The sequence below is a fragment of the Stenella coeruleoalba genome, assembly GCF_951394435.1.
Source record: "Stenella coeruleoalba genome assembly, chromosome: 10".
NCBI classification, from domain to species: domain Eukaryota; kingdom Metazoa; phylum Chordata; class Mammalia; order Artiodactyla; family Delphinidae; genus Stenella; species Stenella coeruleoalba.
The window spans coordinates 99,949,394-99,973,825 of NC_137156.1; the positions used below are offsets into that span (position 1 = coordinate 99,949,394).

Below are 24,432 nucleotides of genomic sequence, written 5' to 3' on the forward strand. Positions count from 1 at the left end.
TGCAGCTGTAACCAAAACCTTCAGATTTTACAGGTTTGACCATGGTTTATTCAAAATCCATAAACGTTTATCAAATGACTGCTTGCTTTTCAGCACCAAATATCCTTATACGGGAAACAAAATCTGCCCACCTGGTGACATGGCCTTATAGATGGTGGGACAGGTGCCTTTCAGACCGGGTAGGGGAACCAGCAGCTAGCACTAGGCAGGCAAATAACCACACAGTGAAAGCTGAGAAAATAATTAAGTGATGGGAACACAGCGTATTGACATCATTGTGTCTTTAGGCCATATCACGATTCCTGTGTATTTGTTTTTTTGTTTTTTAATAAAGTGCAGCCATCTGCCCATCCCCAACAGATGGTGATGCCTTTTTAAAAAATATTTATTTATTTTCTTTTTCTTTTTTTTTTTTTGGCTGTGTCAGGTCTTAGTTACGGTCTGCGAGCTCTTTGCTAAGGCGTGCGGGGTCTTTCATTGCAGCGCAGGCTCTTTGCTGTGGTGCGCAGGCTTCTCTCTAGTTGTGGCGTGCAGGTTTTCTCTCTCTAGTTGTGACGCCCAGGCTCCAGGGCGCGTGGGCTCTGTAGTTTGTGGCACACGGGCTTAGTTGCTCCGCGGCATGTGGGATCTTAGTTCCCTGACCAGGGGTCAAACCCACGTCCCCTGCGTTGGAAGGCAGATTCTTTACCACTGGACCACCAGGGAAGTCCCAATTCATGTGTATTTGACCAAGCCTGCTAGAATAACCTCCAATCCTCACAAAATACAGCGCATATACACAATTATTTTGTTCTTATTATGCATGTTAAGCTTTAAATGTCAGGTTGATTTCCTTTGTCATACAACATGTGTGTGAAATATTTACCCTGGCCACCAGCTTTTGAACTCAGAAAATGCAAACTAACTTTAATCTTAGCTGAAGTAAAACATAATTAGAAGGCAGATCTACTCTGAAATGTAATTTTATGCGCTCCAGATTCTGTATCACACATTGTATTTGCTGCTTGTTTGCTGTCAGGTCTTATAAGTTTTATGTGCAAGTTCTGTGTAAACAAAATTGTGAGTTCCTAGAGAGTAGGAATGAATGTTGTAATTCTTCTTATTCCACTTACATATATATGCCCTGCATACCTTCCCTAATTCACAGCCTACAGTACAGGGGACTTGGGCACATTATCAGTACTTTATAAGTACTTTAAACTTGGTTGGATATCGAGGACAACTTTGTGCTTTTTCAATGTGGGATTCTCAGTGCTAGTGTTTTCTACATGTTCAGGGAATTCCCTAAATTACTCTCTAAAATGTTTATTTCTATTTTATTTAACATTTTTCATAACACATAATGATATGAAATTAATGCCAGAAGAAATTTCCATTTTGCTCTTCTAAAGCGGGCAAAATGGGATATGAAAGGGAAAAAAATGTTAATTATAGCCTTCAGCATTCTAGGTTGGATCTTTTACTTGTTCTGGTCAGAAGAACAGGTTTTAAATGGCCTAAGGGCCAGAGCACTGTTTTATTTTCTTGCTTGGAGGCTTCCAGTGGCAACTGTAACAAATTCTGTTTAGTACTACAGCTGGAGAAAAGTTCATAAGGATGTGTGATACGAGATGTTACTTCGACTTACTACTCATGCACAAAATGAAACCAGTTCCCTTTCAAACTTTTTGGCAATTGTTAGATAAAACACTACATAGTTTTAACCTATTCATTTGTTTTTAATATATAAAATAATTATACGCTTAGCGATTTCATGTATGAATCACAAGTATTACCATAATTGTTTCACAGTTAATCTCCTTTTACAAGATAGATACACACTTATGAGCCACTTCAAATCAAAAATACCAGACAAAGGAACTGATGTACATATAAAAGCAAAGCAAATATATGAACCTTTTTTTATGTGGCCTTGTGACATCTCTGCATGCCCGCTTTTCTCAGTAGACCTTCATCTGTGCTTGTAGAACGAAGGTAGGAGTCTCTTAGCAAGAGATCAAGGCAGGGAATTTGCACCCTCTCCACCCTTGGGCACCCTGCCATCATCTTCCTGCAGCCACACCTGTTCATCTCCTACCAGAGCAAAGAGGTGACCCGTACCCATACATACAACACTGAGAAGCACAATGGCAGGGAGGAGAGCATGATAGAAGGAAGGATAAGAACTGACATGGGTTTGAAGCTCTCTCTCACTGATGGTCAAGACTTCACTTTCCTTAACTTGCTCCTCATTCATAAACATCCGGACACAGTGAGTTGCATACAGTTTCAGTAGGTTCTGGGCACAAAGGGAGACAGCACAGCTCCTAGGACTAGGAGTTTATAATCTACATGAATCAAAAAGGGGTAACGTTGAAGCAGTTAACCAAAAATTCAAAGCACTATGTGATTAAAGACTAAACTAAAGAAGGCAGAAAACAAGCACTACGAAAATTCAGAAAATGGCGAGACCAGTGTGGAGTGGAGGGTAAATCCAGGGAAAGCCTGTAGAGGATATGGGGGTTGGACTAGACGTCAAAAGCTGAGGGATTGACAGGGTAACCTTAAGAAAAATGGCTTTAAAAATATACAGGGAGAGCTTCCCTGGTGGCGCAGTGGTTGAGAGTCCACCTGCCGATGCAGGGGACACAGGTTCGTGCCCAGGTCCGGGAATATCTCACGTGCCGCAGAGCGGCTGGGCCCGTGAGCCACGGCTGCTGGGCCTGCGTGTCCGGAGCCTGTGCCCCGGAACGGGAGAGGCCACAACAGTGAGAGGCCCGCGTACCACAAAAAAAATATATATATATATACAGGGAAAGAAACAGAAAGGAATCCAAGTACGATTCTGTTAATATGAAATACCCAGACTAGGCAGATCCGTAGAGATAGAAAGTAAATTGGTGGTTGCCAGGGTGTGGGGGGCAGGGGCAGTGACTGATGGGTGCAGGATTTCCTTTTGAGGTGAAGAAATGTTTTTGAACTTGATAGAGTTGACGGTTGCACAGCTTTAAGAATGTACTAAATATCATTGAATCACACACTTTAAAATAGTTAATTTTAAGAATGTGAATTTTACCTAAAGGCAAAAGAAGTTCAGGGCTTGCGATGGCCTAAGAGGAGGGGGAAAGAATTTCCAGTGTAAGAAAACGGAGCCTGGCCTAGTAGAATAAGCGTGTGTTGGGGGGTCGTTTTGCAGAGATCGTCCCATTGGAAGTGGGTAGTGTGTCTGTGTGAGGAGTGAGAAACGTGATTGGAGATGTAGATTTCAGGTCAGATGAGAGTGGGTCTGGAATGTAGGCAAAGGAGTGTGGGTTTTATCTGGTAAGGAGTGTTGAGATTCCAGGTCTTGAGGAGAAGAGTGAGATGATTTAATCAGAAGATTAATTTGGCAGTAGTGTGCAGGGCCAGCAGCTAGGAGGCTATCGCAAAATCTGGACATAACATGAAGAGGGCCTGTCGGAACAGAGAGAGAGAAAGTGAGAGGGATGTTGCGAAGCAGTGAGTGGCCTCTGAGGACAGTTTAGGCACTGATGTGCTCCACACACACTCCTAGTTACTGACTTGGCACGAGGTAAGTGCAGATTTGAGGATAAGCATTTATAAATGTTTATATTAGAAAACAAACTTACGGTTACCAAAGGGGAAAGGGGGGGATAAATTAGGACTTTGGGATTACTAGATACAAACTACTGTATATAAAATAGATAACCAACGAGGACCTACTATATAGCACAGGGAACTATATTCAGTATCTTGTAATAACCTATAATGGAAAAGAATCTGAAAAAGAATATATTTATGTATAACTGAATCACTTTTCAGGTGTACACACCTGAAACTAACACGACACTGTAAATCAACTATACTTCAATTAAAAAAAAAGAAATGAAAAACATCATTAATGGAAAAAAAAGTTTATATTCTCATGACATTTAGGCACATGGTTTTACATTTTATAAAAGTATCCACAACAGACTGAAAAAAACAAATGCCTTCATCCCAGTAGAGCTCCACTCCCCTAAAGGACAAATGGACTGGACTTACTGACTGGGTCCTATAAGGGCAGTCATCAGCCATTTACTCATGTTTATGGCTCATTTTTATGGTACTTTGTGCCACGTGTCGTGCTGGCTCCGGACAAGAGCAGTGACAAGGCAGACTGGTCCCTTCCCTTATGGAGCTCCTGGGTCATAGACAGCCCTTGTCGAAGGATTGCTAGAAATTAAAGGGAGGCATACATGAGCTCAGTGTAAAGAAAAAAAGAGACATGTACCACAGTGTTCATTCCAGCACTATTTACAATAGCCATGACATGGAAGCAACCTAAGTGTCTATCGACAGGTGAATGGATAAGGAAAGAATTCTAATGACTACAGTTGTCCAACGGTGGGGAAGGCTGCCTTGTGAGGAAGTAAGTGCTTTTGTCAGTAGAGATTCATGCAGAATCTGAACGGCCATCTGTTAAGAAGTCTTGTTTGATAGAAGAAATGAATTAGGGAGCTTATAAAGTCCCTTCCAACTTTAAGCTGATTTCCTGTTCTACAACATTAACTTAGAGAACATATTTCTTTCTCTTTTTTTAAATGAAAGTGTAGTTGATTTACAAGATTGTGTGTTTCAGTTGTACAGAGTAGTGATTCAGCATTTTTGCAGATTACATTCCTATTTCTTTCTTAATTGACCTTATTGGAACACCAATGTGTACGACCATTTTCATCATACGGGTAACTACATTTCCCTAAATTTGAATGCAAATTTGATTTTTAAACATATCTGTGCAGTTAGTTCCACAGTTCTTTTTAAAGAAAGTACTGTTCCCTAATGCCTTCTCAGCGTTCATTTATTTCCAATTGTCATATTTGGAGTAAGTTCCTCTTCCATATGATGTTTTTCACAAGCAACGTGAATTTCTGCAGAAGTGAGTTACGTAAATCACAGGCTGCTGACGTGATTCTAAATCATTTGTTCAATGTAACGCCAAGGTTGAACAAGACCAGGCATGGCTACCCATTTGGGGAATGTCTTTGGGATTCCATTTTGATGTGGGTGAAAGTTCAAATAACTTTTATTATTCAACTTATTTCACTTAGTTATTACAGGCTTCAACATTTTAGCAGCTAAAATCATCACAGATTAATTGTACTTGGGAAGATCCAGAGAACTCGACTCCTATAGGAGTGATAGCCTTACCATATTTGGGGGGAAATGCTGGAATGCTTTTAACTTCAATAAGGGACATGATTTTCATAAGGACTGGTTTAGTGCCAATGGTATCTGGTGGAGAAAAACGTTAGCTGCAGAAGAAAAAATTCATTTCACCTCAAGCCTAGTAGACAGTTTTGTTAAAATAGCTCATTTTCGTTGTGTATTATTGAAACAGCTGATATTTTTCATTATAATCTATGTAACATTTCAAACTGTTCCTAGAACAGTGCCTGGCATATAGTAGGTACTCAATAAATATATTTTTTAATTAATTAATTAATTTAATTTTTGGCTGCATTGGGTCTTCGTTGCTGCGTGCGGGCTTTCTCTAGTTGCAGTGAGTGGGGGCTACTCTTCGTTGTGGTGCGCGGGCTTCTGACTGCGGTGGCTTCTCGTTGTGGAGCACAGGCTCTAGGAGCGCAGGCTTCAGTAGTTGTGGCACGTGGGCTCAGTAGTTGTGGCTCGCGGACTCTAGAGCACAGGCTCGGTAGTTGCGGTGCACAGGCTTAGTTGCTCCGCTGCATGTGGGATCTTCCCGGACCAGGGCTCGAACCCGTATCCTCTGCGTTGGCAGGCGGATTCTTAACCACTGCGCCACCAGGTAACTCCCAATAAATATTTATTGAATATTGTTCATTGAACGTGGGGTGATGGTGGACAAAGCATTTCACATGGGAAACTACTATTAGCACAGGCACAGAAGTAGGGAAAATGTGAGTTTAGAGAAAAACAGTTTGCTGAAGGCAACATCCTTATGTAATTACCGATGTGAACACTTTTTGGCTCAATAATTATGGTGGCTTCTTAATTTTTGCACAGTATTTAAAACACCAGTGATGACTTTCTGATGCTTGTATCCACAGTGAGCCGCTGAGCTAAAACAGGAAACGTCATTTCCTCTGACTCTGGTTTCGGAGCCTCTCCTCTCCCGTCTTCTTCCTCCTTGCTGCCTCCTGCCTCCCTCTGCCCCTCAATTCTTTCTCTAGCTCTGTTTTTATTCCCTCTTGTTCACACCTTTTTTCCCCTTTTTCATTCTTGGTGTTTCCCATATTCTGTCTCTTTGTTTTCCTTCCTTTTCTGCCTCTGTTTCTCTCCCTCCGATTGCCCTCTTCCTTTTCCGGTTTCCCAATTCCTAATATCTCTTTTTTTGGTTTGGTCTCTAACTATAGTATGGAAATGAAATGTATTTTAATCTACTAATCAAATAAGGAAGTAGGGATTATTTTCTTTATTGAGGTATAATTGACGTAAAATTGTAAAGTATTTAAACTATACATTGTGGTGGCTTGAAATACATATGCAATGTGAAAGACTTCCCTCCATTTGCTAATTAACATCCATCACCTTGCAAATCTCTCTCTCTGTCTCTCTCTTTTTTTTTTGGTGAGAACATTTAAGTTCTGCTCCCTTAGCAAATTTTGATTATACAATACAGTGTTATCAACTATAGTCACCATGTTGTACATTAGCGATTTTTTACTCTGAATGTAACATGAGCAAAATGCTTATGTTGCTATTTCAGAGACAAAATAAAATTGTTTATCACTTATAACTAGATTTCAACTGATTTTTTAAAAAATTAGTGAATCACTAATCCTCATTTTTGGAGAAGGGCATCAATAGACCTTAATTCATAAACTTTAGTAAAGCACAGTAGCTTGTTGAAAGAATTCCTAATTGTCTTTAACAACCTTAGTTCCTCTTTTCTTCCACATGGTAGATATATCAGATATAGCATATGGATCCTTTAACACCATCTAATATTTTTTATTACATCTTTATTTACACAGTTACACAAGAGCTGGAATGTTAGTCTGTTTTGTTCATTATCCCCAGTGCTTAGAACACTGCTAACAAATATCAGAAGCTCCACAAATAATTGTTGCCTTTTTTAAAAAATAAATTCATTTTATTTATTTATTTATTTATTTATTTTTGCGGTACGCGGGCCTCTCACCGCCGTGGCCTCTCCTGCTACAGAGCACAGGCTCTGGACGCGCAGGCTCAGCGGCCATGGCTCACGGGCCCAGCCACTCCGCAGCATGTGGGATCTTCCTGGACCGGGGCATGAACCCGCGTCCCCCGCACCGGCAGGCGGACCCTCAACGACTGCGCCACCAGGGTTTTATTTATTTTTGGCTTCGTTGGATCTTCGTTGCTGCACACAGGCTTTCTCTAATTGCGGCGAGCAGGGGCTACTTCGTTGCAGTGAGCGGGCTTCTTATTGCGGTGGCTTCTCTCATTGCGGAGCACGGGCTCTAGGCGTGCGGGCTTCAGTAGCTGTGGCATGCGGGCTCAGTAGTTGTGGCTCACGGGCTCTAGAGCGCAGGCTTAGTAGTTGTGGTGCACGGGTTTAGTTGCTCCGCGGCGTGTGGGATCTTTCTGGACTAGGGCTCGAACCCGTGTTCCCTGCATTGGCAGGCGGATTCTTAACCACTGCACCACCAGGGAAGCCCCATAATTGTTTCTTTTTAATTTCAAATCTACCGTTTCATTCGACTTCCTAATCCTAAATAGGTATCATGAGTTTTTGGAGTAATATTACTCATTAGGATAACTTAGTTTATGATTGATTTATAAATGTAACCATAGGATTTCATGCTTAGAGAATGCTTTATTCCAGTTCAGTTTACACTTCAGTCTACTCCACAGTTTAAATCCTCAGCTAAGCTGTCATTTACCCATCCTTCTAAAGGACTCTTTCTTAATTATCTCAAGCACAAAAAAGTAGCCTAGCAATTGATAGTCATAGTTAATATTTACTGAGCACTTATTCTGTATCAGGCTCTATTTTAAGCACATTATGTACATTATCTCGTTTTATTCTTCCAACAAACTGTAAAAGGTATACACTATTATCTCCATTTTGCAGATGAAGAAACAAACACAGAGAGGTAAAAATAACCTGCCAGGTGATAAAACTAAGATTTGAACTCAAGCAGCCTGAACCCAGCCACCCTGTCTTGCACACTTTAGCAAGAGTCTAATTTTCCATTATGTAACTTGCCAGAGAACGAGATAACTCTACCCCATACTACCAGCACCATTCCACTCTACCCCATACTACCAGCACCATTCCACAATTAACAATTATATCTACACACGTGTAACCGTATTCAGATGTAACCATGGATTAGATCCAAGCTTTTAGTTGTTCTGGTTCACTGCAAATCCGTTTATGTGTCATGTAAGCGGTAAGCAACTTGAAAGTACTTATTCTGGTTACTTGTGACAAGGTAAGTTAGATCACCAAATCTTTACCTTATATTCAATTCAGTAACTCCACTGTCACTTAAAACCGACCACCCTTGGGAGATTCTTTATTTTCATTTTTCTCTTTCTCTTAAATTCCTCTTAATTCAAATGAAGTCATTTTATTTTGCCACCTCAGGATATAGATGTCAATTTAATAACCAATTTTGTATGCATGTTGTAAAAATCTAGGGAAGGATGTGATTGGCTCATCTTGACTCTGGCTTCTAAGGGAATCAATCAGCGATTTGCGGGGTTAGTGGGAGACCCATGTATTTAGTTCAATGGGATAAAAATTAGTCGTTTGGGAGCGTTCATATACTTTCACCTTCCCCCAATGCACCAAAGAGAATTTTCATTTGACAGCACAAAACCCGTTTCCCCTACCCTTAGAAAAGTTGATTTTACAAGGTCAGTTCCTAGATTTTTGTGCTGAAGTATTGGAGAATGAGAAGAAAGGGCCTGGACATGAAAAGCTGGAGGAGATTTGAGTTGCCCTATGTCATAAAGTGCTGGGAAAGAGAAGAAGGAGAGATTATGACATTACTGGGCTGAGAATGGAGGAAGTGTTGAGTGGGAGGGCTTTTGCTGAAGGTGACACTTCGGAAAGTGTGGGGTGTGGAAAAGTCGAAGGGAAGGGGGAAAGGGATGTGAGAAGTGTTGCCTATGGTTATGAACTGAGCTTCCTTGAATGTACTTTGCAAGGCTGGAGTAGAGATTAGAACACCTTTTCATCTAGCAGGGAGCGAGGAGTGGTCCAATATGTGTTGGATTGTGTGTCTTTAATTCTTCAGAGGGAGGAGATGGGTAGCCAGCTTAGGAATTGTTGAGTTTGAGGTTCCTGAAGAAACTCAGGGAGAGGTGTTCCCCAAAAATTGGAAATACAGATTTAGAAGTCTTGAGAGAAGACATGGTTAGAGATGAAGATTTGGAAGCTGTAAGCAAGTAGATATGTTTATGGGTAAGAGTGAGGCCAAGAAGGAACTTGCAGAACACATAGGATCGAAGAACTCAGGAGGAAGAGGTACCAAGAAAAAGGACTAACGTAGTAGTCATAGGGTTAGGATAAGAATTCAAAGTAACTGGTCACTAGGCAGCAAAGGGAGGAGACAGTCTCAAGAGTAGAGGATACACAGAATATCAAATGATGCAGAGGCAGAGATGGCGGTGCTGGAGCCAGCTCAGACTGGCCTGTGAAAGTCAATTGTTAAATTTTTAGGATTTTTGTGAGCCGACTGTTATCCACAGCCATTGTTAAAAGTTAGATTGTATATACGAGCAGTGAAACAAGTTATGATAAAAACAGAGGTAGTAACCACACCAACTGCATTGCTTCCTGATTATTTTACATCAATGAGGTGTTGGTGTGGATTGCATCTGTGAGGTGGGGATACCATGTAATATGCTGTTGCTGCCCCAGCTCTGCCGGACTCTGCTGTCATGTTGATGGCCCTATGTCAGTCACCGTGGGAGTATTTACACCACAGAAATTAGCAAACACTACAAACCAGAGCATTCTTCCTGCAAGGAGAGCCAGTTGTTAAACACTTACCAGCACACAATTGGGCAAATAGAATGAAAATCAAGAGAAGTCTAATGGATTTAGCAAAAAGGAGACCACCTGTCACTTTTGCTTGAGTTTCAGTAGAAGGGTGGGTGGCAAAAGCCGCAGTGAAGTGGGTTAAGGAGTGAAATAACGGAAAGTGAGAAAAGAAATGCTCAAATAAGTTTGAGAACTAATGAGTTAAACAGCTAAGCAGATTGTTATTGTTGATACTGTTTTTTTTCTAATTGTGGGGCTTACTGAGCATATACAATGCTAATGTACTTTACTAACCTCCAAATGTGAACAACATGTGCAAATTCATCTTGTGGTGGAAGCTTTTCCATTGGAAAATCTTAAAGAATCTAGTTATCTATAGAACATATTTTGGGAGATGCTGCTATAATATTTCACAATTAAGATGATATTGGTTGTAAGTTTGAGATTAATATTCTTGTTATTAAAGTTTCTTAGTTCTTTAAGGAAATATTTTCAAGAATGAATGTTGAATTTTATTGAGTATTTTCTTTTGTATTTCTTGAAATAGTCATGTGGTTTCTTTTAAAATTCAACCTAGTGCTGGAACACATTATTTTAATACGTATTCCAATATTAAATCTTCTTTGTCTTTCTGAGATAAATCCAACTTGATTATGGTGGTTTATTCTTTTAGTATACTATTGCATTCGTTCATTAGCATTTTATTTTTACTTGTAAGTCAGTATTAATAAGTGCGGTTGGTATTTTGTGAGGTTTTTTGTTTCTTGTTAGGTATCTTTCTTGTTAGGTTACCTTGTTAACTATTTTGTCTTGTTAGGTTTTGAAAAATTAATTTGGTCACTCTTTTTTTTTCCTACTCAGGAACAGTTTATGTGGCAAGAAACTTATTTCTTCCTTGAAAAAAATGTATCTATAAAGTTATCTAGCCCCAGAGCTTCTTGGGGAAGCAAATCTTTGATAAGTTTTCAGTCGTTTTCATTTTTAATTATTTTCCTATTTCTTAAGTCAAGTTTTACCATTTATACCATTTCAGACAAATATAGTAAGTTTCCCTCTGGCTTGCATTATTATCTACTTAGATTCTGGTAAAAAGCCTATCTCAGATATTAAAAAGCTGGATGAGTAGAACAGACCCTGTCTAGTGTGGGTTTTGTTGCAATGTGAGGGGCTTGTCTGCTCTCTTCACAGCCTGGTTCTCTGGCTTATATTAATGAGTAGAAGGATTTATAAACTAATGAATGTAAACCAGTCTGTATTTAACTGACCAGATGGGGAACATGAAAGAACTGTAATACTTGATATATACTGCCCCCAGAATGGATCTTGTTTCTGCCCTACTTATTATATTTTATGCCTGCAAATGGTACCTTCTATGGTACAGTGCAGTTCTGAATGGATACAGAAAGATTACTGATGTTACTGGGGGAGGGGGTTTTAGGAAAGGTTATAGATTCTGTCTGCCTTTGAAAATCACAGAAACTGGTCCCGTTTTCTGTTTGATCCAACTCTTAGGGCTACAAGCTAGGAATACATAGCAGTTTCCAGAAATCTTAACTTTGTCTTGTCTCTTTCTTGCTGTCTATTTCTTAGTGAATTCATATGTATTTCAAAGAGAAATTGGAATGAGTGTCAAGAAAAGCTACTATGGCTTAATCTTACCCTGTAGTCAACATTATTTAATTTTTCAGATAGAGATTTTGCTCAAATTTTTCTTTATTAATACTCTTTCCTTTTGTTTTCACATATTTAAGCACTTTTTTGTTGACTTAAAGGTGAAAAAAGTCTAAATAGTAATCCATTATAAAGTTGTTTCTCATGCGCTATGCATGTTATATGTAATGGACAGGTTTGATGTGGGTACTCCTTTCATTTTTGACTAACAAATGAAAGAGTGTTTGTTTCACATGGAGAGTAAACTGCTGTGATACAGATGAGCAGTCAAAAAGCAAAGCAGACAGGTCTAAAACCCTGACAAGCTAGCTCTTTCTATAGAAGAATATGCCCCATTATGAAAACAAAATTGTTACCGTATTGTTGAGTTCATTAGGAGGTTTTCAGTTTCCAAACAACAGTACTAAACAGTGTGAGTGAAACAAAGAATCAAACAAAATACATTGGGCTGTAGTTTATATTCTTTCAAAGTAGAAATAACAAAATGGGAAAACATTTTATATTCACGATCCACTACGGTACCCATGCATTGGGTAATAGAATAGGTTTTGCAAATTCCAAGTGGAAAGGTGCAGCATTAAAAAAGAAAAAAAATTAGAATTTTGGGTAGGTTAGACTGTGCAGAATGTTGGGTCTGGATGTTGGGACTTTGAAGGCCCTGATGATAAGCCTTTGGCCCTGGGTACTGTTTTGTCTTTACGAAATGTACAGCTATTCTAGGATCCCTGAGCCCTTCGTAAGAGCCAAGGATACACATCCTTAGACCTTTGACATAGTTACTCAGATAATCTGCTCTCTGCATCTTCCTTTAAAAATCTGGTCCCCGTGAAATGTGCTGTATCTACTGTCCCTAAATGGTTGTGACGCTTTTACCTTAGGCTTAACAGCCATGTGCCCTCTAGAATGAGTATATTTTCATAAATGTAATCTTTGCTGTGTATAAATTTTATCAGTCCTCTATCTCTTGACGTTACTAACCCTTTTAAAATCTAGTTTTTCTTAAGTCTGCCCAACGTAGGTGTCTTCATTAATTTGACATAAAAGATGGATGAGACAAAGGACCCTGACTCATGATCAGTGACAGAACAGGAGAGTAGGCAAAATGAATCTAATCCATGTCTCTTCAGGAAGATTCTCCAGCCCTGAATGATGTACAAGTCAGTCTGTTGGTTGCTTCTAGAGAATACAAAGCATTCTAAGCTCAGGGACAGCCAACAGTCATGATGAAATCCAACAGAGAAAATACATTCATTTGTGCTTGTACATTTTGGTATCCTAGGTTGTCTAAAAATTTTGAATATGTGTGTATATTAAAAATGTTTTTTCTTTTTAATTGTTCAGATTTGAAAGAAGCCAACTCAAAGCCACAGACATACAAGAAGGCCATTTCCTTAAACAAGAGTTGCCCTTTAACGGTAGGTAAACTCAGAATTTATTGTACTAAATTTGTATTTAGAAAGGTCTCTTTTAAAGAACATGCAAATGCTTCATAGTATTTTATTGTAAAATTTCTTAGAGAGCTTTTATTTTGACTATCAGAATACTTTCTACTGTATAATTTACCAGTCAGTGGAAGGAAAGCACAGTAACGTATTTGACTAAGACAAAACGAAGATAGACAAAACAAAACAAACTTAGGGGTTGAGAAATAACACAAATCCTTAGAAATAAGTCTCAATACAAGTACATTATATTAGGTTCATGTGTTACTTGTAATTGAATTGAGAGAAAAATTAAAATATCTTTCCTGATTCTCTGTAGGCCATGCAACTATGATCCCAGGTCACAAAGGAGAAAGTAGCTTAATTTATCCAATGCCCATGCCTATATACTTTATTTGGGGAATTAAAATCCAGTACTATAGTTATTTATTTTATTGTTCAAATTATTCCAGCTCCCAATGGCCAAAGCTGGAATAATTTGATAAATATAAATAATTTGATAGATATAAATATATATAATATCAAATATATTTGATAAATATAAAAAATTTTTTAAAAACTATAGCACTGGATTATAACCCCCCAAATAAAATATATGTATACATGATTCCATACTGATATAAATAAATGACTGAATGAATAAATTGAAGGACGAGAACTTTTCCTTACAGAAGAATTTAAATTAGTAAATGTTAAAGGAATAAGGGAGATGGAAAATTGCCATCAGAGAACCTCAGCAGCAGTTACTGCTACAGGCAGGACCCACTGATGAATACTCAGATTAGAAGGTGAAAGGAGGAGCAGAATATGGACAGAACCTCCAAGCATCTCCCTTTAAATATTTATTAGTTACAAAGAGAAAAGTAGTAAGTTTAAGCAGAAGAATCCTGGCAGACACCACTTTAACCAAGTGATCCAGGTTAATAGGTTAATATCTACAGTACTAAGACATATTGAGCTTATATACCCCCAAAAAGGGCACATCAGGTCTTCAGTATTCTTCCCAAACATTCATAACGACAGTTGCATCATGAGAAAATGTTAGGCCAATCTAAATAGAGAGACATTCTACAAAATACCTCACCAGCATTCTTCAACAGCGTCAAGGGCATGGAAGACAAGAAAAATCTGGGGAACTATACATTAAATATGTGCACTTTTCTGTATGTCAACTATACCTCAATAAAGCCACTTTAAAAAAAAAAAACAAAAGGAAAAGAAAAGACTGCGGAACTAGAGGAGATGAGGAGCAATGGCAACAAAATGCAATATGGGATCCTGGATTGGGTCCTGGAACTGAGAAAGGGCATGAGTGGAAAAACTGGTGAAATCCAGATAAAGCCGTTTATAGTAGTGTGCCAGTTTTCATTTATTAGTTTTCCTCATTGGGCTGTGGTTGCAAAATGTTAACAGTAGGAAGCCCGGTGAAAGTGACGTGGGAATTGTCTCCAGTATCTTTGCAACTTTTCTGTAAACCTCAAATTATTTCAAGATGAAAAGTTCTTTAAAAGTTACATTGGAGTCACTCAGTAATCATTCTCGTTAGACTTTTACTGATTTTTAGAGTGAGTTTCTGTTTGTTTGCCAACCTTAGAACATTCTTCTCATAAAGGATACTCCTTGAGCTGTTTCTTAATCCTGTCCATACACAGAGCCATCCTCACCTCCACAGGTTTGCTCTCCACTTAGTTCTCCAGCCACTCACTTCCAGCCCCCAGAAAACCTGTGAGTGGGGAAAAAAACCCACTAGGCTCTGAGTCCTCACAGAGCACCTCTGAGCAAAATTTTTAGTTGGTGACGGTCAGGGTGTGATTTCAGTGTTCAAACCAAGTCTTTAGATTTCATTCATGATCTCTTGGTCCACCAGTCTTCTTTACCCAGGACAACATTTGAACAAGCACTTAGAATTAGTAGCCTTGTATTTGAATGGTGAAGATGAGAGAAGGTCATGCTGTTTTTAGGTAAAATGTCTGGGAAATTCTGTGAATATAAGCAGTACTAAGGGAACTTTGATTCTTAAAGGAAATCAATAGCTGTATTAAGTTTGATTTGAAAATCAGTTTAACTTGAAAAAAAAGAGATAAGTCAAAAGACCAAACTCTTGAAAGACCAAGTAAGGAGCAATTATGTACTTTGGCGTCTGGAAATGAGTGTTTGGTCTGAATTCAAGCGTTTGCGCATGAAAAACAAAATGCTGAGTCTTAAGAGTTCTTCCCTGAAGGGTTTTTGCCGGCAACTCTCTTATGTGTTCAACCAATTTTGGAAACTACACTAGTTCACACACTCTAGGCGAAACAAGAAAAAACAGAAGTGGCATCTAAAATAGTCAGATTCATAGAGACAGCAAGTAGGGTGGTGGTGACCAGGAGCTGGGAGGAGTGGGGGATGGGGAGTTAGTGTTTCAAGGGAACGTAGTTTCAGTTTGGGAAGATGAAAAAGTTCTGGATGGATGCACAGCAGTCTGAAGGTACTTAATGCCACAGAACTGTACATTTTTAAATGCTTAAAATGGTCAATTTTTATGTAATGTCTCTTTTACCACAATTTTAAGAAGTGAAAAAGAAATAGAAGTCTTCAGCAGTTCCATTCCATTTCCTTCCAGGGTGCCCAGCTCTGAGGAGAATCTCTGCTTGGGAGCATTTCTCCTTAGGAGGAATCTTTGTTAAAAATCTAGAGATGATTTCCTGGACATCATTTACCAACCGGCAGTTTAAATGGCCCCTATATCATAAATAGTGCAAGTAGAAAAGGAACCTGGTACACAGGAAACAGTAGAGCTGGGTGGTTGGGAGAGTTGCTTGTGGGTTAATTTATAACTAAGACAAATGAATCTATAAAAAGAAGAAAAGCCCCATAAGAAATATGTTAACTGATGGTAAGGGAGGAAAAAAGGGCTTAGATAAAAGATATCTGAACTTGTTTGGTCCCAATGATTTTATGGCTGAGGAATTCAATTATAGGTGTACTGGGTGGAGCAAATCACAATTCTGTAAATTACTAATAGGACACGACGATCTTTATCGTTTTCTGTATGTGCTCACATGCAGAGTTCAGGCCTGCCCTCTGTAAATAAACTCTCTGCTTAGCTATGCTGCTATGTATGAATTCAGGGCTGCAGGACTGGAACATAGATAGGGTTCTAAAATATTAAAGGTGGGGAGGTGGTACAAACAGAAATAAGATTAGGAACTGGGACAGATAAATGACTTTGAATTTGGGCCCTTGGGTTTGTTTCATTTTACATTAAATTCTTTTAAGACGTTTTTGTTACTGAAAAGCTGTGAAAATATCTTTTAAAATAAAAAGACCACACTTAATCACACGTAAACTACTATTCTAACTTCTGTATAGTTTCAGTTCTGGTTGACCTGTATACATGTTTTAATTACTAACAGTTACAGTATATGGAGCATTTCTGCTTCTTTCACTGTTAGATTACATGTCTTTGTTCCTTTTTACCTGGCTTTCAGATGTCATATTGGCAACACGGTAGTCCATATTAGTGATATCACAGAATTTACTAAGCCAGTTTTCAGGTGGCTTCTAATTTTTTATTATTATACAATTACTGTTTATTCTTACACAGTTACATATAGTGAATATCTTCATGCACGTATTTCACTTTTTAAAAAATCATTTTCTTCAGATAAATTGCTTTAAGAGGAGTTTCTATGTTAAAGGGTTTGAGCAACTATATTACTCCTGCATTATTCATTTTTATGGCATTTCACATTGCTTTGAGGATATATTAGTAGCAAAATGAACCAAAACATATTTCCAAAGCGTATGTTTAAATGATTTCTGTTCATTTAAATCTATTATCATTTAGCTCTGGCTCTGTGTGTTTGACAGCGGAATGAGGGTGGAGAGTGAGGAGTTTTCACCAGTTGTTTAGATATTAGCATAATATGGGGTTTTGGGTAGTTTTTGGTTTTTTGGATTGTGATGGGGGTGTTGTTTATGTTTTGGGTTAGGAAAAAACCAACTTGGCTGCAATGAAATTGCAGATTATTTCTTGAGGCTATACCAAATTTAAATCAAATTTAAAACCTGTGCTGCAGGTCCCTATGGCCTTTAAGTCTGCATGTTGCTAGCGGTTATAAAGGAATGATTGCTTGCAGAAATGAAGGTTTAACAAAGTAGCACATCCAGAGAGAAGGATACAAATCAATTTTGTTAAAGGATTTATTTCAATCAAATATTTATAATTTGCGGTTTAAATATTTGAGGTGAATAGTAATTTTAGAATAAAGATACAATGATAAGAGAAAATTTTAAAATGCAAAATCATATGGCTAAAATGTACAATGAATAGAAAAAAGATTATGGGTGTTTGTTTTTCCTTTTTATTCTGAACTTTCATTTGGGGGTTAAGTGTTACAGTTAATGACATGAAATAGAGATTACAGCTTTTAACTACAATGCAGTGTATTGTATTTCTTGCTATCAAATAAGCAACGTAATAACAACAATAAACATTTTAAACAAAAAAATTATCTATAATCTTAACATCCTTATTGAAACTATTTTAATTTCTACAAGTTGCCTTCCAGTTCTTAACACATATACATAGATTTTTAAATATGTGTATGTGATATTTGAGAAAGTAAATACACAGCTATCCCTGACCCTCACTGTCTATAAAACTAAGGGGTTGTGATAAATGATTTCTAAAGTATCTTTTCATTCAAAAGCAATATTTTAAAACCTAGCTGTGTCTAAACTGTATAATAAATATCTTCTGGAAAAACATGTAAGTCGATCACAGTGAGTACTATCTTTACTTAAAAACATGAGTCACTGTTATAAAATGTAGAGGGTTCATTCCTAAAAATTAAGCTTAAAAGAAATTCTGTGATATTAACAGTTTGTTAAACTGAAGAATGCATGGTGGGGGAGGGGTTTGATTATTTGAGACTCTTGAGTAATAATTTCAATAAAGCAGTGTTTGTTCTCAAGTAGTACTTTTATTAAAACCTACTGTACAAATGTCTGATAGAAGAGGATACAAAAAATTACTTTTGGCGATTACTTGATTTTCATTTATAACCACACTTTCATTCTTTTTAATCTTTTTGTAATTTCTTAATTTTAATGTTTTCATGAACTAACAGTGTGTAAAATTATTGATTTTGGCAGGAAAAGTGTACATCTTCCTAATCTCTCCTTTGATGATTTTGTTTACCTTTTTAAAAAAAATTGCCAATAATGAGCTCTGCAGTCCTAGCTGTAGTATGCTCGATTCTTTGGATACTCCCAGTAACTCATATGTTACCAATAATGTGCATAAATTCTGCCACAGTATCATATAGTAAGAGCTCAAACATTGGAGGCCACTATTATTCCATGGACCATAATGTGAAGCAACTGTGATCTCTGTGTTATTCTAGTTGTTGTTTTGATTTTTTTTTTCTTCACACTTATGAACTCCTTGTCCTTCAGTCCAGATCCTGTGATCTGAAATCATTTAAATTATTAAAAACTTGATATTTTTAACCTTTTATACTCCCAGTAGACAGGACATAGGAAATTTAGTGACGTAAACATCTTTAATAATCTTTAAAAGTCATAAGACTTGGTAGCTGGGACAAACAATTAGGTATAAATTTCAGGGAAATACCATAATGGCATGACTTGTTTTCTTTTGTTAGCAAGCCACTTGGCTTTCCTCTCAAACCCAAGGAATAAGTCGTGTGGCCCCCTTTTATGATTTCGGTTTCATCTGCATCACAGAAATATATGTTTCCCTAAGTTTACTCACTATAATTTGTGATTGCTATTTTTCTTATCTGCGAAGGAAGTACAACAGTTCCCACTGGGGAAATACCATGTTAAGTTGATCCTAAAATAAGAAATCTAAGGGAAAGGTCACATCCTAATGACTTGTGCAAATCTAAATTCCCATGGAGCTTTAAAATTATTTTGTAGCAGTAGAGTATTAACAATGTGTTGTTGAACTTCTTCCAGATCGCATCATAAAATTGAGAGCACTTTTGTGTACAGAAATAACCACTGAAGAATGAGTACAATTGACAAGACCTAATTTTTTTTAGTAATCCATTTTGAATATCCAGAGAAATCTAGCATGAATAATAAACCACAAAATGCTTTTTGTTACTTTCACTGAAACTATAAGGAGTATTATTTAGGAAGTACTATAATAATTATATACAAACAGAGAAAGGGATTTTACCAGCCCTGACCTCCCGTTGTACTTTGGAAGAACCCTAATTCTAGAGAGAGTTGCTGCTTCCAGGACACCTGAAAGTTGACACCTGAACATCAGGACATCTGGGTTGTAGTCTGTCCTTTTCTGTTAATTGGCAATCGCTTAAATATTCTGGACCTCAATTTCCTTACCTGTTAAGGACCAAGTAAGATTAAATATATACAGTGCTTAGAAAATTTTTATAGTACTATATATCTTTAAGATATTACTATAATCATTGTCTTGAGTTTTCATCTTTTCCAAATGAGGAAATAAAATGCTTATCTGTGTGATATGGCATATGTTCAAAGAATCTCTGCAACTATTCAATATCTCTGTAATATCTTTGTTCAGGAAAGGCATTAAGCTCTTTCATTGTGCTAATTCATTTTTAAAATTTTATTTTATGCACCTACATGAAAAGGGTGAAATGTAACAGATCTGTACCCTTTCCCACATTCACCAGAAAAAGTGCTTATTGGAAGCAGTCCCGCAAAGGAGACTAACTTCCTTTAAGTTCACATCCTTTTAAGAACTGGGATGAGTGGTGGCTGGAATGTGATGAGGTGACTTGACTTTCACCCTAAGTCATGAGTGAAAGTTAACAATATTGCCAACTTGTGTTCTCAATATGTGGAGTCACTATTCTCATCCTTTCATCCATCAGACTTTGGAATAATAGTGATAGCAACAGCAAGTAAGAGTCTAAGGAGAATAAATTCTTTGAACACTTCTGCTCCCTGCTGTAGTGGGGAAAGAATCTTTATGTGTGAACCTACTGATTGCTGCTATTATGAATTTGTTTTTCCAACTTTTTAGTTTCCATCGATGTTGTCTTAGTTCAGATTTTCCTTATTCCTCACCTGAGTTATTGCAAATTGTCTGTCCGACTCAATGCACCATTTCCATTTCATCCTCCAAGTAGACAGAGTTCTTTCTCAAACACTGTGTTTGCATTTCACCCCCCTTCCTGGGAGCATTACAGACTTCGTGGTCTACCTCAACCTACCCCCTCGGTCTCACTGCCTCCATTTGCATCATGGATATTAGGGCTCGGCCACTCCAGATGGCTCATCAGTGTTCCTCTCACAGTATTGGGTTCATGCCTGGAATGTACCAATCATCGTATTGGATTATTGTTGGTTTTGTAGTTAGTTTTATGGAGTGAGCTTCTTCTTTTTTTTTTAATCGTTCTCTTAATTTAGTCTTATTTTGTTTTTTTAATATAAACTTATTTATTTTATTTATTTATTTTTGGCTGTGTTGGGTCTTCGTTGCTGTGTGTGGCATTTCTCTAGTTGTGGTGAGCGGGGGCTACTCTGTGGTGCATGGGCTTCTCATTGCGGTGGCTTCTCTTGTCGCGGAGCACAGGCTCTAGGCACGCGGGCTTCATTAATTGTGGCACGCGGGCTCAGCTGTTGTGGCTCGCAGGCTCAGTAGTTGTGGTACACGGACTTAGTTGCTCTGCGGCGTGTGGGATCTTCCCAGACCAGGGCTCGAACCCGTGTCCCCTGCGTTGGCAGGCGGATTCCTAACCACTGCACGACCAGGGAAGTCCCTGGAGTGAGCTTCTTGAAGAGAGACTATCTTCTGGGTGTCCCTAGCACTTAAAACAGTTCCTAGCAAGGATTATGCAAGTGTTACAATTATAATGTAATGAACATTAAATGATTCAGATATACTTTTATGTCTGCTAATTAAGCATAATGCTATTAGCATTCTTGCCTAAATGTTATTTTTAAATTTACCAATGAGAGATGCAAAACATGATGGAAAATTGAAGTAAGAAAATTCTGTGATATAATATGTATTTTACAATTCTGTAGATTTAACTTCTGCATAGGTGGGGACTGCCGCTGCTGCTTCTCCTCTCCGTCTCCCCCCTCCCCCTCCTCCTCCTCCTCCTTCAACTCCTCCTCCGCCTTTCATTTTTTAATTTTTTTGCAGATGTTGAAAATGAGTCCATAAAAGCACATAGATACCTTATCAGCTACTTTTTGCCTGTGTAATTCAGGGATGAGGAATATTCAGCTCACAGACTTGTTATGGCCTTTCAATCTTCTATAGCATTTGAAGCAGGGCTGCTGAGTCAGGTAAAGGGCTACAACCGTTATTCGTACGGAGGTTTTATTGTTGTTGCGGTTCCTATTTGTATATGTTGTTTATTAAACAAGTATTTCCAAGCTGCTTTTCTATATCCAGCCCTGTTCTAGACAAAGTGGAATTAGGCCATTCCTCCCTCACAGTCTCGTTTCAAGGGCAATACCAACACAGACCACATGAAAGAATTAAATCACAGAGCTGGGGTGATGTGTGTTTGAGGGAAAACATATAGTGCAAGTCCATAGAAGAAAGCACATCTGCAGAGCTGGAATAGTCAGTGGTTGTTTCACGAAGTGCTTGCACCTGAGCTGAACCCCGAAAGTGTGGATACGGAAACATGAGAAGGAAGAGCTGGAAATTTTAAACACGAGGAGCATCATGGGGCAGGAATCTCAGGATGTCGGGGGCACACTGTACTCTAGAGTCAGTGGGAGGTTCACGTAAGAGGGGAAAAGGGCTGAGCTTGGCAGGATACAAAGGCTAGAGCGAGGAACTTGGACTTCGTCTAGGAGGCATTGGGGAACTTGAAGATTTGGGGAGAGGGAAGTGGTGTGACAGAAGCTCCGTTTGGATGGGACAAGTGAAAGAGATATTTTGATAATGTAAGATTTGGTGAGTGAATAAAAAATAAAGAGGATGAAAGAAAAAGAAGAGTCAAAAATGAACTCCAGGCTGATGTACAGAGAGGTGGAAGAAATATGGGAGAGGGACTCTGTTTGGGGGAAGAAAGATGAGGTTGATTTCAGACTTGCTGAATTTGAAGTGAAGGTGGAGTATCTCAGTAAGCCCTAGAGAGAGGTGAAGATTCGGGACTGAACCTCGTTTCGGAGGCCAGAACGAGACACGTGGTTTTGGGTGTCATGAGCGTAGAGTGAAGAATGCTTCTCAGGAAGCAGCACACGTCAAGTTTAAAAGGGGAAGATGAGAGAGTGGCAAGAGTAGATCGGGTCATCACTGCCAAACAAGGAGAGCTTGAAGGAGAGGAAAAGAACACAACCCTTAGTGCCTCCTATGGACCGGGCATTGGGTGAGCAACTTCAGGTATACAATCTTATTTCATCCTCAAAGCAACCCTGTCGCATAGGAATTAGGATTACCCCCATTTTACAGATGAATAAAGTGAAGTTTAGCAGGTGAAATAACGTGTCTAAGGGCATACTGCCAGTGCCAGGAGGAATATAATTTAAACTGAGATCCTTCTGACTCCCAAGCTCACGGTTTTTTTTTTACTGAAATATTGTAAAATGACAGTGAACTGTCAAGAAGAATGAAAAAAGGAGTAATTCCGTTAACAGTTGCAAGGAGGAGATCATTGTTTAAGATTATAGGCTAAGTACAGTGGGAGGAATGGGTATTTGGGGAGGTTAGAAGGTAATAGGTGGTATATGAATGGAGGGAGTGATTTTAGGCCACTGAGGACTGGGGCAGCCAATAGGACAGCTCTCCTAGAAAAGCTGAATCAAGGAAGGGAGGGAGGAGTGCAAATCAAGGAGGAGGTAGTACAGGGCTGAGGCCTCAGAAAAGACATTAAGAAGAGGCAGACCCTGTGAGAAAAGACTGCTTCCACCAAGTTTGGAGGTTAGTGTCACAGTGGAGACCAGAAGAAGGGTAAAGGAAAAAGGTGTCAGACAAAGATTTTTTTTTTTAATTTACTTATTTTTTCCTATTTATTTATTTAATTTTTTGGCCATGCCACACGGCTTGTGGGATCTTAGTTCTCCCATCAGGGATCAGGGATCAGGGATCGAACCCAGGCCCCCTGTGTTGGGAGTGCGGAGTCTTAACCACTGGACCACGAGGGAAGTCCCCTATTTAGTCACTTATTTATTAAAGAATTTTTTTTTAATTAAATTCAATTTATTTATTTATTTTTGGCCGCATTGGGTCTTCGTTGCTGCGCGCAGGCTTCTCATTGCGGTGGCTTCTCTTGTTGCGGAGCACGGGCTCTAAGTGCGTGAGCTACAGTAGTTGTGGCTCGCCGGCTCTAGAGCACAGGCTCAGTAGTTGTGGTGAACGGGCTTAGTTGCTCCGTGGCACGTGGGATCTTCCCGGACCAGGGCTCAAACCTGTGTCCCCTGCATTGCCAGGCGGATTCTTAACTACTGCGCCACCAGGGAAACCCAGTTATTTATTTTTAATTGAAGTGTACTTGATTTACAATGTTGTGTTGTATAGCAAAGTGATTCAGTTATACATACATATATTCCTTTTCAGGTTCTTTTCCCTTATAGGTTATTACAAAATACTGAGTATAGTTCCCTGTGCTATACAGTGGGTCCTTGTTGGTTATCTGTTTTGTATATAGTAGTGTGTATATGTTAATCCCAAATTCCTAATTTATCCCTCCCCACCCTCGCCTTTCCTCTTTGGTAACCATGTTTGTTTTCTAAAACATAGATTTTTTAAAAGCACTAGTTGTAATGATACCTCCAAAGTTATAACTTACTTGGAAAAAAGCACATAAAAATAGACATGGTGGATACGAGACCTTAATCAATCACTTCCCCTCTTCTGGCCTCAGTTTTCCCATACGTTGACAGATTAGGATAGAGAAGACAAATGGGTCTCTAAGGACCCTTCCAATACTTAATTTTCTAAGCATTGTGGAATGCGACAGCCTTGATCTGTTCACACAGAGGGCAATCATATAGCTTTATATTTCAAAGGAACTTGTAGGAATAACTAAAATTAGAGATACAAAGGAAATGCTTAGAATTTTAAGTCCTCAATTCAAAATTTCTGGCTGTATCCCTTTTCCCCCTTATTAAAAGTTATTAGAATGTCAGTGTGTTACCAACTGTAAACTCTTGAAGGCAAGGACCTCTATCCTATTCTCTGATATGTCCTCAGCATCGAGCATAATGCTTGATACATAATAACAACTCAGTAAATACATATTAAATGAATGAAAGTTGAATTACAAAATAAAGTGTTGCCACTATATAGGCTTCCCATGCTTTTTCTCCCCTTTGGTCTCCCTTCTCCTCCATGACAATTCAGGGGTGTGTTAATTATGTCAAGATAGTCAC

At 38.6% G+C, this 24,432-nt stretch overlaps 1 protein-coding gene across 4 annotated transcripts in view; it reads left to right on the forward strand.

The window, feature by feature from the left end:
- Positions 1-24,432, forward strand: part of LOC307193293 (peroxisome proliferator-activated receptor gamma) — a 216,665-nt gene that overhangs the window by 11,255 nt on the left and 180,978 nt on the right. For 3 of the 4 annotated variants that reach the window (XM_079935050.1, XM_079935056.1, XM_079935048.1), the window contains exon 2: positions 12,992-13,065. The exons of the other annotated variant lie outside the window; for it this stretch is intronic. The gene's annotated coding sequence lies outside the window, so the exon portion shown is untranslated. The remainder of the gene's footprint in view (positions 1-12,991; positions 13,066-24,432) is intronic. 4 annotated transcript variants of the gene reach the window in all.